The sequence below is a fragment of the Mesoplodon densirostris genome, chromosome 19, assembly GCF_025265405.1.
Source record: "Mesoplodon densirostris isolate mMesDen1 chromosome 19, mMesDen1 primary haplotype, whole genome shotgun sequence".
NCBI lineage: Eukaryota > Metazoa > Chordata > Mammalia > Artiodactyla > Ziphiidae > Mesoplodon > Mesoplodon densirostris.
This window is the reverse complement of record NC_082679.1, coordinates 59,635,583-59,647,993: the sequence shown is the minus strand read 5'-3', so window position 1 is coordinate 59,647,993 and position 12,411 is coordinate 59,635,583.

Below are 12,411 nucleotides of genomic sequence, written 5' to 3'. Positions count from 1 at the left end.
GAAATAGGTTTTAAAGTTTTCAAGTGTAAGGACTTCGGGGGGATATCTTTACTTTGTGACTTCTTGTGGCAGTGAATTTGGACTTGTATTGGAGCTATTAAAATAGTTCTTGGGCCTCCCTGGTGGCGCAAGTGGTTGAGAGTCCGCCTGCCGATGCAGGGGATACGGGTTCGTGCCCCGGTCTGGGAGGATCCCATATGCCGCGGAGCGGCTGGGCCCGTGAGCCATGGCCGCTGAGCCTGCGCGTCCGGAGCCTGTGCTCCGCAACGGGGGAGGCCACAACAGTGAGAGGCCCGCATACCGCAAAAAAAAAAAAAAAAAAAAAAAAGTTCTTCCTCTCCCGATCCCCAGCCCCTGTGGCTTGGTGTCCAGTGAACATTTATAAATGTGCTGTGCTTGGACGAAACAAGTATCTGTGTACAAAGTTCAGTGTGTTTGTAGAAGCATATGTGTGCACTTGATCCAACTGTGACTTGCATTACTCAGAGGTTCTGTCCTTAGTTTGTCTCCTTAAACTATAGATTTCTGAGACAGAACTCTGTCCCTCACTGTAATTAGGATTGTTGATTTTCTCTCCCAATCTGCTTTATGCTCTTCAAAGCTATGCTGTGAAAAGCAAAAACGTTTGTGCCTATAACAGTTTGGGGCAGTGTTCTTGTTATCAATGTAAAATGTTGCCCTTAGTGGTACCTACCTTGCATTGTAATTTGTCTGATTTAACAGTGCTACACCAGCTTAGTTTTTATTCAACTTTGCCGGGTTCATCTTTTTATATAACTTTTTTCTTCCTTCCTTTCTATTTTTTTTGAAAATAAAATTTTAAAAATAGGAAAAATGAAAAGATAATATAATGGCATCTTCTCATTCCCCAGAATTACTAGCTGTTAATAATAACAGTTTCTTTTAGTCTGTCTCCATCAGTCTCTCTTCCTCCCTCTGATCTCCACCCCCACCCCCGGCTTAACTATTGGACCACCAGGGAACCCCCAAGCCTATGTTCTTTGTTTTTCTTAAACATCTTTATTGGCGTATAATTGCTTCACCATGTTGTGTTGGTTTCTGCTGTATAACAAAGTGAATCAGCCATACATATACATATATATACATATACATATATCCCCATATCTCCTCCCTCTGGCGTCTCCCTCCCACCCTCCCTATCCCACTCCTCTAGGTGGTCACAAAGCACCGAGCTGATCTCCCTGTGCTATGTGGCTGCTTCCCACTAGCTATCTATTTTACATTTGGTAGTGTATATATAAGTCCATGCCACTCTCTCACTTCGTCCCAGCTTACGCTGCCCCCTCCTCATGTCCTCAAGTCCATTCTCTGCGTCTGCATCTTTATTCATGTCCTGCCCCTAGGTTCTTCATAACCTTTTTTTTTTTTTAGATTCCATATATATGTGTCAGCATACAGTATTTGTTTTTCTCTTTCTGACTTAATTCACTCTGTATGACAGACTCTAGGTCCATCCATCTCACTACAAATACCTCAATTTCATTTCTTTTTATGGCTGAATAATATTCCATTGTATATATATGCCACATCTTCTTTACACATTCATCCGTTGATGGACACTCAGGTTGCTTCCATGTCTTGGCTATTGTAAACAGAGCTGCAGTGAACATTATGGTACATGAGTCTTTTTGAATTATGGTTTTCTCAGGGTATATGCCCTGTAGTGGGATTGCTGGGTCATATGGTAGTTCTATTTTTAGGTTTTTAAGAAACCTCCATACTGTTCTCCATAGTGGTTGTATCAATTTACATTCCTACCAACAGTGCAAGAGGGTTCCCTTTTCTCCACACCCTCTCCAGCATTTATTGTTTGCAGATTTTTTGATGATGGCCATTCACACTGCTGTGAGGTGATACCTCATTGTAGTTTTGATTGGCATTTCTCTAATGGTCAGTGATGTTGAGCATTCTTTCATGTGCTTCTTGGCCATCTGTATATCTTCTTTGGAGAAATGTCTATTTAGGTCTTCTGCCCATTTTTGGATTGGGTTGTTTGTTTTTTTGATATTGAGCTGCATGAGCTGCTTATAAATTTTGGAGATTAATCCTTTGTCAGTTGCTTCATTTGCAAATATTTTCTCCCATTCTGAGGGTTGGCTTTTCGTCTTGGTTATGGTTTCCTTTGCTGTGCAAAAGCTTTTAAGTTTCATTAGGTCCCATTTGTTTACTATTGTTTTTATTTCCATTTCTCTAGGAGGTGGGTCAAAAAAGATCTTGCTGTGATTTATGTCAAAGAGTGTTCTGCCTATGTTTTCCTCTAAGAGTTTGATAGTGTCTGGCCTTACATTTAGGTCTTTAATCCATTTTGAGTTTATTTTTGTGTATGCTGTTAGGGAGTGTTCTAATTTCATTCTTTTACATGTAGCTATCCAGTTTTCCCAGCACCACTTACTGAAGAGGCTGTCGTTTCTCCGTTGTATATTCTTGCGTCCTTTATCAATAATAAGGTGACCATATGTGCGTGGGTTTATCTCTGGGCTTTCTATCCTGTTCCATTGACCTATATTTCTGTTTTTGTGCCAGTACCATACTGTCTTGATTAGCTTTGTAGTATAGTCTGAAGTCAGGGAGCCTGATTCCTTCAGCTCCGTTTTTTTTCTCAAGATTGCTTTGGCTATTCGGGGTCTTTTGTGCTTCCATACAAATTGTGAAATTTTTTGATCTACTTCTGTGGAAAATGCCATTGATAGTTTGATAGGGATTGCATTGAATCTGTAGATTGCCTTGGGTAGTATAGTCATTTTGACAATGTTGATTCTTCCAGTCCAAGAACATGGTATATCTCTCTATCTGTTTGTATCATCTTTAATTTCTTTCATCAGTCTCTTATACTTTTCTGCATACAGGTGTCTTGTCTCCTTAGGTAGGTTTATTCCTAGGTATTTTATTCTTTTTGTTGCAGTGGTAAATGGGAGTGTTTCCTTAATTTCTCTTTCAGATTTTTCATCATTAGTATATAGGAATGCAAGAGATTTCTGTGCATTAATTTTGTATACTGCTTTTTACCAAATTCATTGATTAGCTCTAATAGCTTTTTGGTAACATTAGTTTTCTGGTAACATCTTTAGGATTCTCTGTGTATAGTATCATGTCATCTGCAAACAGTGACAGCTTTACTACTTCTTTTCCGATTTGGATTCCTTTTATTTCTTTTTCTTCCCTGATTGCTGTGGCAAAAACTTCCAAAACTTTGTTGAATAATAGTGGTGAGAGTGGGCAACCTTGTCTTGTTCCTGATCTTAGTGGAAATGGTTTCAGTTTTCCACCATTGAGGACGATGTTGGCTGTGGGTTTTTCATATATGGCCTTTATTATGTTGAGGTAAGTTCCCTCTATGCCTACTACTGAAGGGTTTTTATCATAAATGGGTGTTGAATTTTGTCAAAAGCTTTTTTTGCATCTATCGAGATGATCATATGGTTTTTCTCCTTCAATTTGTTAATATGTTTTATCACATGGATTGATTTGCATATATTGAAGAATCCTTGCATTCCTGGGGTAAACCCCACTTGATCATGGTGGATGATCCTTTTAATGTGCTGTTGGATTCTGTTTGCTAGTATTTTGTTGAGGAATTTTGCATCTATGTTCGTCAGTTTTACTGGCCTATAGTTTTCTTTCTTTGTGACATCTTTGTCTGGTTTGGGTATCAGGGTGATGGTGGCCTTGTAGAATGAGTTGGGGAGTGTTCCTCCCTCTGCTATATTTTGGAAGAGTTTGAGAAGGATGGGTGTTAACTCTTCTCTAAATGTTTGATAGAATTCGCCTGTGAAGCCATCTGGTCCTGGGCTTTTGTTTGTTGGAAGATTTTTAATCACAGTCTCAATGTCAGTGCTTGTGATTGTTCTGTTTATATTTTCTGTTCCTTCCTGGTTCAGAGTCAGAAGGTTGTGCTTTTCTAAGAATTTGTCCATTTTTTCCAGTTTGTCCACTTTATTGGCTTATAGTTGCTTGTAGTAATCTGTCATGATCCTTTGTATTTCTGCAATGTCAGTTGTTACTTCTCCTTTTCCATTTTTTCCAGTTTGTCCACTTTATTGGCTTATAGTTGCTTGTAGTAATCTGTCATGATCCTTTGTATTTCTGCAATGTCAGTTGTTACTTCTCCTTTTTCATTTCTAATTCTATTGATTTGAGTCTTCTCCCATTTTTTCTTGATTAGTCTGGCTAATGGTTTATCAATTTTGTTTATCTTCTCAAAGAACCAGCTTTTAGTTTTATTGATCTTTGCTATTGTTTCCTTCATTTCTTTTTCATTTATTTATGATCTGATCTTTATGATTTCTTTCCTTCTGCTAATGGGGTTTTTTTGGTTCTTCTTTCTCTAATTGCTTTAGGTGTAAGGTTAGGTTGTTTATTTGAGATGTTTCTTGTTTCTTGAGGTAGGATTGTATTGCTCTAAATACAATCCCACTTAGAACTGCTTTTTTTTTTTTTTGCGGTACACGGGCCTCTCACCGTTGTGGCCTCTCCCATTGTGGAGCACATGCTCCGGACGCACAGGCCCAGCAGCCACAGCTCACGGGCCCAGCTGCTCTGCGGCATGTGGGATCTTCCCGGACCAGAGCACGAACCCGTGTCCCCTGCATCGGCAGGTGGACTCTCAACCACTGCGCCACCAGGGAAGCCCCTAGAACTGCTTTTGCTTCATCCCATAGGTTTTGGGTAGTCATGTTTTCATTGTCATTTGTTTCTAGGTATTTTTTGATTTCCTCTTTGATTTTTTCAGTGATCTGTTGGTTATTAAGTAGTGTGTTGTTTAGCCTCCATGTATTTGTATTTTTTACATATTTTTTCCTGTAATTGATGTGTAGTCTCATAGCATTGTGGTCGGAAAAGATACTTGATACAATTTCAATATTCTTAAATTTACCAAGGCTTGATTTGTGACCCAAGATATGATCTATCCTGGAGAATGTTCCATGAGCACTTGAGAAGAAAGTGTATTCTGTTGTTTTTGGATGGAATGTCCTATAAATATCAATTAAGTCCATCTTGTTTAATGTGTCATTTAAAGCTTGTGTTTCCTTATTTATTTTCATCTTGGATGATCTCTCCATTGGTCAAAGTGGGGTGTTAAAGTCCCCTACTATGATTGTGTTGTTGTTGATTTCCCCTTTTATGGCTGTTAGAATTTGTGTTATGTATTGAGGTGCTCCTAGGTTGGGTGCATAAATATTTACAGTTGTTACATCTTCTTCTTGGATTGACCCCTTGATCATTACGTAGTGTCCTTCTTTGTCTGTTGTAATAGTCTTTATGTTAAAGTCTATTTTGTCTCATATAAGATTTGCTACTCCAGCTTTCTTTTGATTTACATTTGCATGGGATATCTTTTTCCATCCCCTTGCTTTCAGTCTGTGTGTGTCCCTAGATCTGAAATGGGTCTCTAGTAGACAGCATATATACGGGTCTTGTTTTTGTATCCATTCAGCCAGTCTGTGTCTTTTGGTGGGAGCATTTAATCCATTTACATTTAAGGTAGTTATTGATATGTATGTTCCTATTACCATTTTCTTAATTGATTTGGGTTTGTTATTGGAGATCTTTTCCTTCTCTTGTGTTTCCTGCCTAGAGAAGTTCTTTAGCATTTGTTGTAAAGTTGGTTTGGTGGTGCTGAATTCTCTTAGCTTTGGCTTGTCTGTAAAGGTTTTAATTTCTCCATCGAATTTGAATGAGATCCTTTCTGGGTAGTGTAATCTTGGTTGTAGCTTTTTCCATTTCATCACTTTAATATGTCCTGCCACTCCCTTGTGGCTTGCAGAGTTTCTGCTGAAAGATGAGCTGTTAACCTTATGGGGATTCCCTTGTATGTTATTTATTGTTTTTCCCTTGCTGCTTTTAATACTTTTTCTTTGCATTTAATTTTTGATAGTTTGATTAGTATGTGTCTTGGTGTGTTTCTCCTTAGATTTATCCTGTATGGGACTCTCTGTGCTTTTTGGACTTGATGAAGTAACCAATATTAGGGAAGTTTTCAACTATAATCTCTTCAAATATTTTCTCACTTGCTTTCTTTTTCTCTTTGTCTGGGACCCCTATAATTCTAATGTTGGTGCATTTAATGTTGTCCCAGAGGTCTCTGAGACTGTCCTCAATTCTTTTCATTCTTTTTTCTTTATTCTGCTCTGCAGTAGCTATTTCCACTATTTTATCTTCCAGGTCACTTATCCGTTCTTCTGCCTCAGTTATTCTGCTATTGATTCCTTCTAGAGAACTTTTAATTTCATTTATTGTGTTATTCATCATTGTTTGTTTGCTCTTTAGTTTTTCTAGGTCCTTGTTAACCGTTTCTTGTATTTTCTCCATTCTATGTCCAAGAGTTTGGATCATCTTTACAATCATTACTCTGAATTCTTTTTCAGGTAGACTGCCTATTTCCTCTTCATTTGTTTGGTCTGCTGGGCTTTTACCTTGCTCCTTCGTCTGCTGTGTGTTTCTCTGTCTTCTCAGTTTGCTTAACTTACTGTGTTTGGGGTCTCCTTTTCACAGGGTGCAGGTTCCTAGTTCCCGTTATTTTTGGTGTCTGCCCCCGTGGCTGAGGTTGGTTCAGTGGGTTGTGTAGGCTTCCTGGTGGAGGGGACTGGTGCCTGTGTTCTGGAGGATGATGCTGGATCTTGGCTTTCTGGTGGGCAGTACCGCATCCGGTGGTGTGTTTTGGGGTGTCTGTGACCTTATTATGGTTTGAGGCAGCCTCTCTGCTAATGGGTGGGGTTGTGTTCCTGTCTTGTTAGTTGTTTGGCATATGGTGTCCAGCACTGTAGCTTGCTGGTCGTTGAGTGGAGCTGGGTCTTAGCATTGAGATGGAGATCTCTGGGAGAGCTTTCGCCATTTGATATAACGTGTAGTTGGGAGGTCACTGGTGGACCAATATCCTGAACTCACCTCTCCCACCTCAGAGGTACAGGCCTGACACCTGGCTGGAGCACCAAGACCCTGTCAGCCACAGAGCTCAGAAAAAAAGGAAGGAGAAAAATAAATAAATAAAATAAAAGAATGTTATTAAAATAAAAAATTATTATTAAATATAAAAAATTTTTAAAGTAATAAAAAAAGGGAAAAAAAGAAAGGAGAGAAGCCAAACCAAAAAACAAATCCACCAATGTTAACAAGCTCTAAAAACTAATACAGTAAAAAAACAAAAAGACATAAAACAAAACAAAATGGACAGACAGAACCCTTGGACAAATGGTAACAGCAAAGTGCTACAGACAAAATCACACAAAGAAGCATACACATACACACTCACAAAAGGAGAAAAAGGAAAAAAATATATCATTGCTCCCAAAGTCCACTGCCTCAATTTTGGGATGATTCATTGTCTATTCAGGTATTTCACAGATGCAGGGTACATGAAGTTGATTGTGGTGATATAATCTGCTGCTCCTGAGGCTGCTGGGAGAGATTTCCCTTTCTCTTCATTGTTCTCAACAGCTCCCGGGTTCACCTTTGGATCCGGCCTCACCTCTGTGTGTAGGTCGCCTGAGCGTGTCTGTTCTTTGCTCAGACAGGATGGGGTTAAAGGAGCAGCTGATTAGGGGGCTCTGGCTCACTTAGGCCAGGGGGGAGGGAGGGGTACGGAATGAGGAGCAAGCGTGTGGCGGCAGAGGCCGGCGTGAAGTTGCACCAGCCTGAGATGTGCTGTGTGTTCTCCCCGGGGAAGTTGTCCCTGGATAACGGGACCCTGGCAGTGGCAGGCTGCACAGGCTCCTGGGAGGGGAGGTGTGGATAGTGACCTGTGCTTGCACACAGGCTTCTTGGTGGCGGCAGCAGCAGCCTTAGCGTTTCATGCCTGTCTCTGGGGTCCGCGCTGATAGCCGCGGCTCGCGCCAGTCTCTGGAGCTCATTTAGGCGGTGCTCTGAATCCCCTCTCCTTGCGCACCCCGAAACAACGGTCTCTTGCCTTTTAGGCAGTTCCAGACATTTTCTCGGACTCCCTCCCAGCTAGCTGTGGCACACTAGCCCCCTTCAGGCTGTGTTCACGCAGGCAACCCCCATCCTCTCACTGGGATCTGATCTCTGAAGCCCAAGCCTCAGCTCCCAGCCCACACCCACCCCAGCGGGTGAGCAGACAAGCCTCTCAGGCTGGTGGGTGCTGGTCAGCAGTGATCCTCTGTGCAAGAATCTCTCTGCTTTGCCCTCTGCACCCCTGTTGCTGCGCTCTCCTCCGCGGCTCCGAAGGTCCCCCCCACCCACCCGCAGTCTCCGCCCGCAAAGGGGCTTCCTATTGTGTGGCAACTTTTCCTCCTTCATAGCTCCCTTCCAGTGGTGCAGGTCCCATCCCTATTCTTTTGTCTCTGTTTTTTCTCTTTTCTTTTGCCCTACTCAGGTACGTGGGGAGTTCCTTGCCTTTTGGGAAGTCTGAGGTCTACTGCCTGCATCCAGTAGGTATTTTGTAGGAGTTGTTCCACATGTAGATGTATTTCTGATGTATTTGTGGGGAGGAAGGTGATCTCCACGTCTTACTCCTCCACCATCTTGAAGGCCTCTCCCTGTTTTTTTTTAAGCAGTTTTTAAAATTTAGTATACTGTTCAGGTGCCAATTCTTTTTTGTTTTTTCAATTTTATTTAAGTATAGTTGATGTACAATATTGTGTTAATTTCTTCTGTACAGGAAAGTGACTCAGTTATGCATATATATATACATATATATTCTTTTTCATATTCTTTTCCATTATGGTTCGTCGCAGAATATTGAATATAGTTCCCTGTGCTATACAGTAGGATGTTGTTGTTTATCCATGCTGTATATAATAGCTTGCATCTGCTAATCCCAAAGTACCATTCCTTCCTTCCCCTCCCCACCTCTCCCTTGGCAACCACAAGTCTGTTCTCTGTGTCTGTGAATCTGTTTTTGTTTTGTAGATGTGGTGTGCATTGTATTTTAGATTCCACGTATAAGTGATATTGTATGGTATTTGTTTTTCTCTGTATGACTTACTTCACTTAGTATGATAATCTCTAGGTCCATCCATATTGCTGCGGATGGCATTATTTTATTCTTTTTGATGGCTGAGTAATATTCAATTTTATATATGTACCACATCTTCTTCATCCATTCATCTGTTGATGGACATTTAGGTTATTTCCATGTTGTGGCTATTGTAAATAGCGCTGCTATGAACATAGGGTTGCATGTATCTTTTTGAATTATTGTTTTGTCTGGGTATATGCCCAGGAGCGGGATTGCTGTGTCATATGGTAGTTCTGTTTTTAGTTTTTTAAGGAACCTCCATACTGTTCTCCACAGTGGCTGTACCAATTTACATTGCCACCAACAGTGTAGGAGGGTTCACTTTTTGCCACACCCTCTCCAGCATTTGTTATTTGTAGACTTTTTAATGACGACCATTCTGACTGATGTGAGGTGGTACCTCATTGTAGTTTTGATTTGCATTTCTCTAATAATTAGTGATGGTGAGCATCTTTTCATGTGCCTACTGGTCATCTGTGTGTCTTTTTTGGAGAAATATCTGTTAAGGTCTTCTGCATATTTTTCAGTTGGGTTTTTTGTTGTTGAGTTGTATGAGCTGTTTGTATAATTTGGAAATTAAACCCTTGTCCCCTCATTTGCAAATATTTTCTCCCATTCCATATGTTGTCTTTGTGTGTGTGTGTGTGGTACGCGGGCCTCTCATTGTTGTGGCCTCTCCCATTGCGGAGCACAGGCTCCGGACACGCAGGTTCAGCGGCCATGGCTCACGGGCCCAGCCGCTCTGCGGCATGTGGGATCTTCCCGGACCGGGGCATGAACCCGTGTTCCCTGCATCGGCAGGCGGACTCTCAACCACTGTGCCACCAGGGAAGCCCGTCTTTTTGTTTTTTTCATGGTTTCCTTTTCTATGCAAAAGCCTGTAAGTTTGATTAGGTCCCATTGTTTATTTTTTGTTTTTATTTCTCTTGTCTTGGGAGATGGACCTAAGAAAACATTGGTACAATTTATGTCAGAGAATGTTTTGCTTATGATCTCTTCTAGGAGTTTTATGGTGTCATATATTACATGTAAATCTTTAAGCCATTTTTGAGCTTATTTTTGTGCATGGTATGAGCGTGTGTTCCAAGTCCATTGATTTATATGCAGCTGTCCAGCTTTCCTAGCACCACTTGCTGAAGAGACTGTCTTCTCATTTTATATTCTTGCCTCCTTTGTGGAAGAACAATTGAGCGTAGGTGTGTGTGTTTATTTCTGGGCTCCCTATTCTGTTCCATGGATCCATATGTCTGTTTTTTTTTTGCCAATATCACACTGCTTTGATTACTGTAGCTTCATAATATTGTCTGAAGTCTGGGAGGGTTATCCCTCCTGCTTTGTTCTACTTCCTCAGGATTGCTGTGGCAATTCTGGGTCTTCTATAGTTCCATATAAATTTTAGGATTATTTTTTCTAGTTCTGTGAAAAATGTCATGGGTAATTTGATAGGGATCACATTAAATCTGTAGATTACTTTGGATTGTATTGCCATTTAAAAAATATTAATTTTTCTAATCCAAGAGCATGGGATATCTTTTCATTTCTTTGAATCCTCATTAATTTCCTTTATTAACGTTTTGTACTTCTTGGCATATACATCTTTCACATCGTTGGTGAGATCTATTCCATAAGTATTTTATTGTTTTTTTGATGCAGTTTTAAAAGGGATTGTTTGTTTACATTCCTTTTCCGATAATTCATTTTTAGTGTAAAGAAATGCAGCCAATTTCTGTATGTTAATCTTTGTCCTTCTACCTTGCTGAATTTGTTTATCAGTTCTAGTAGTATTTGTGTGAAGTCTTTAGGGTTTTCTATATATAGTATTATGTCATTTGCATATAACAATATGAGCTCTTCCCTACCAATTTGAATACCTTTTCTTTCTTTCTTTCTTTTTTTTTTTTTTCTTTTTGCGGTATGTGGGCCTCTCACTGTTGTGGCCTCTCCCGTTGCGGAGCACAGGCTCCGGATGCGCAGGCCCAGCGGCCATGGCTCACGGGCCCAGCCGCTCCGCGGCATATGGGATCCTCCCAGACCGGGGCACGAACCCGTATCCCCTGCATCGGCAGGCGGACTCTTAACCACTGCGCCACCAGGGAGGCCCCTTTTCTTTCTTTATCTTGTCTGACTGATGTGGCTAGGACATCCAATACTATGTTGAAAAGAAGTGGTGAGAGTGGGCATGCTTGTCTTGTTCCAGATATTAGCGGGAAGTCTTTCAGCTTTTAAGTATTATATTGGCTGTAGGTTTGTCATGAAAAGCTTTTATTATGTTGAGATGTGTTCCCTCTATACCCACTTTGGTAAGAGTTTTTATCATAAATGGATGTTGAATTTTGTCAAATACGTTTTCTGCATCTACTGAGATGATCATGTGGTTTTTGTCCTTTATTTTGTTGATGTGGTGTATCACATTGATTGATTTGTGTTGAACCATCCTGGTGACCCTGGGATGAATCCAACTTGGTCTTGGTGTATGACATTTTTAAGTGTTGTTGGATTCGGTTTGCTAATGTTTGGTTGAGAATTTGGGGGACTACATTCATCAAAGATATTGGCCTGTAATTTTCTTTTTTGGTAGTGTCTTTGGTTTTGGTATCAGGGTGATGGTGGCTTCATAGAATGTCTTTGGGAGTGTTCCTTTCTGTTCATTCTTTAGGAAGAGTTTGAGGAGGATCAGTATAAGTTCTTTGTAAGCAAGCCTGCTTTTACATTTCTACCAAGCAGAGCAGCACTTCCAATATTTAAAAAAGAAATAAAACACACTACAGAGCTAAAACTACCTTTTCCTATCTCACTCACTGCCTTCCCTCCAACACAGTCATTGTCTTGACTTCTGGATGTTCCTTTCAGTCCATTTGTATACGTTTACCTATCTATCCATATGTCTGTTACAAGCAATATATAATATTGTTTTGCATGTAGTTTTTAAAATGTGTATAAATGGTATCACTGGGTATGCATGGTTCTGCATTTCGCTTTTCTCCAACTGTATTGTTTAAATGTATCCATGTTGTGCTGAGCTCCATTCCATTTCACCTCCTTATACTATTCCATCTTTCAAATAGCCTGCATTTTCCTGCATGTCCTCCTACTAATTTGTGTTGTTCAATTCTTTTTTCCTTTGCTATCTTTGTGTGTATGTAGCTCCCTCCACTCAAATTATAGTTGTGAGATCCATCCATGCTGTTACAGCTCAGTAATTTGTAGTCGCTGTGTTTGCTCCATTGTGTAAAGACACACAGTTTAACAGTTGTGCAGTAGATGGACAGTAGAACTCTTTCAGGTTTTGCCTAGTGTGAATCACAGTACTACGGACAGTCTTGTACATGTCCTTTGGAGGCATACGTAGGTATACAGTTGTCCCTCAGTATCTTTGGGGGACTGGTTTTAGGACCTGCTGTGTTACAATGCTTCCA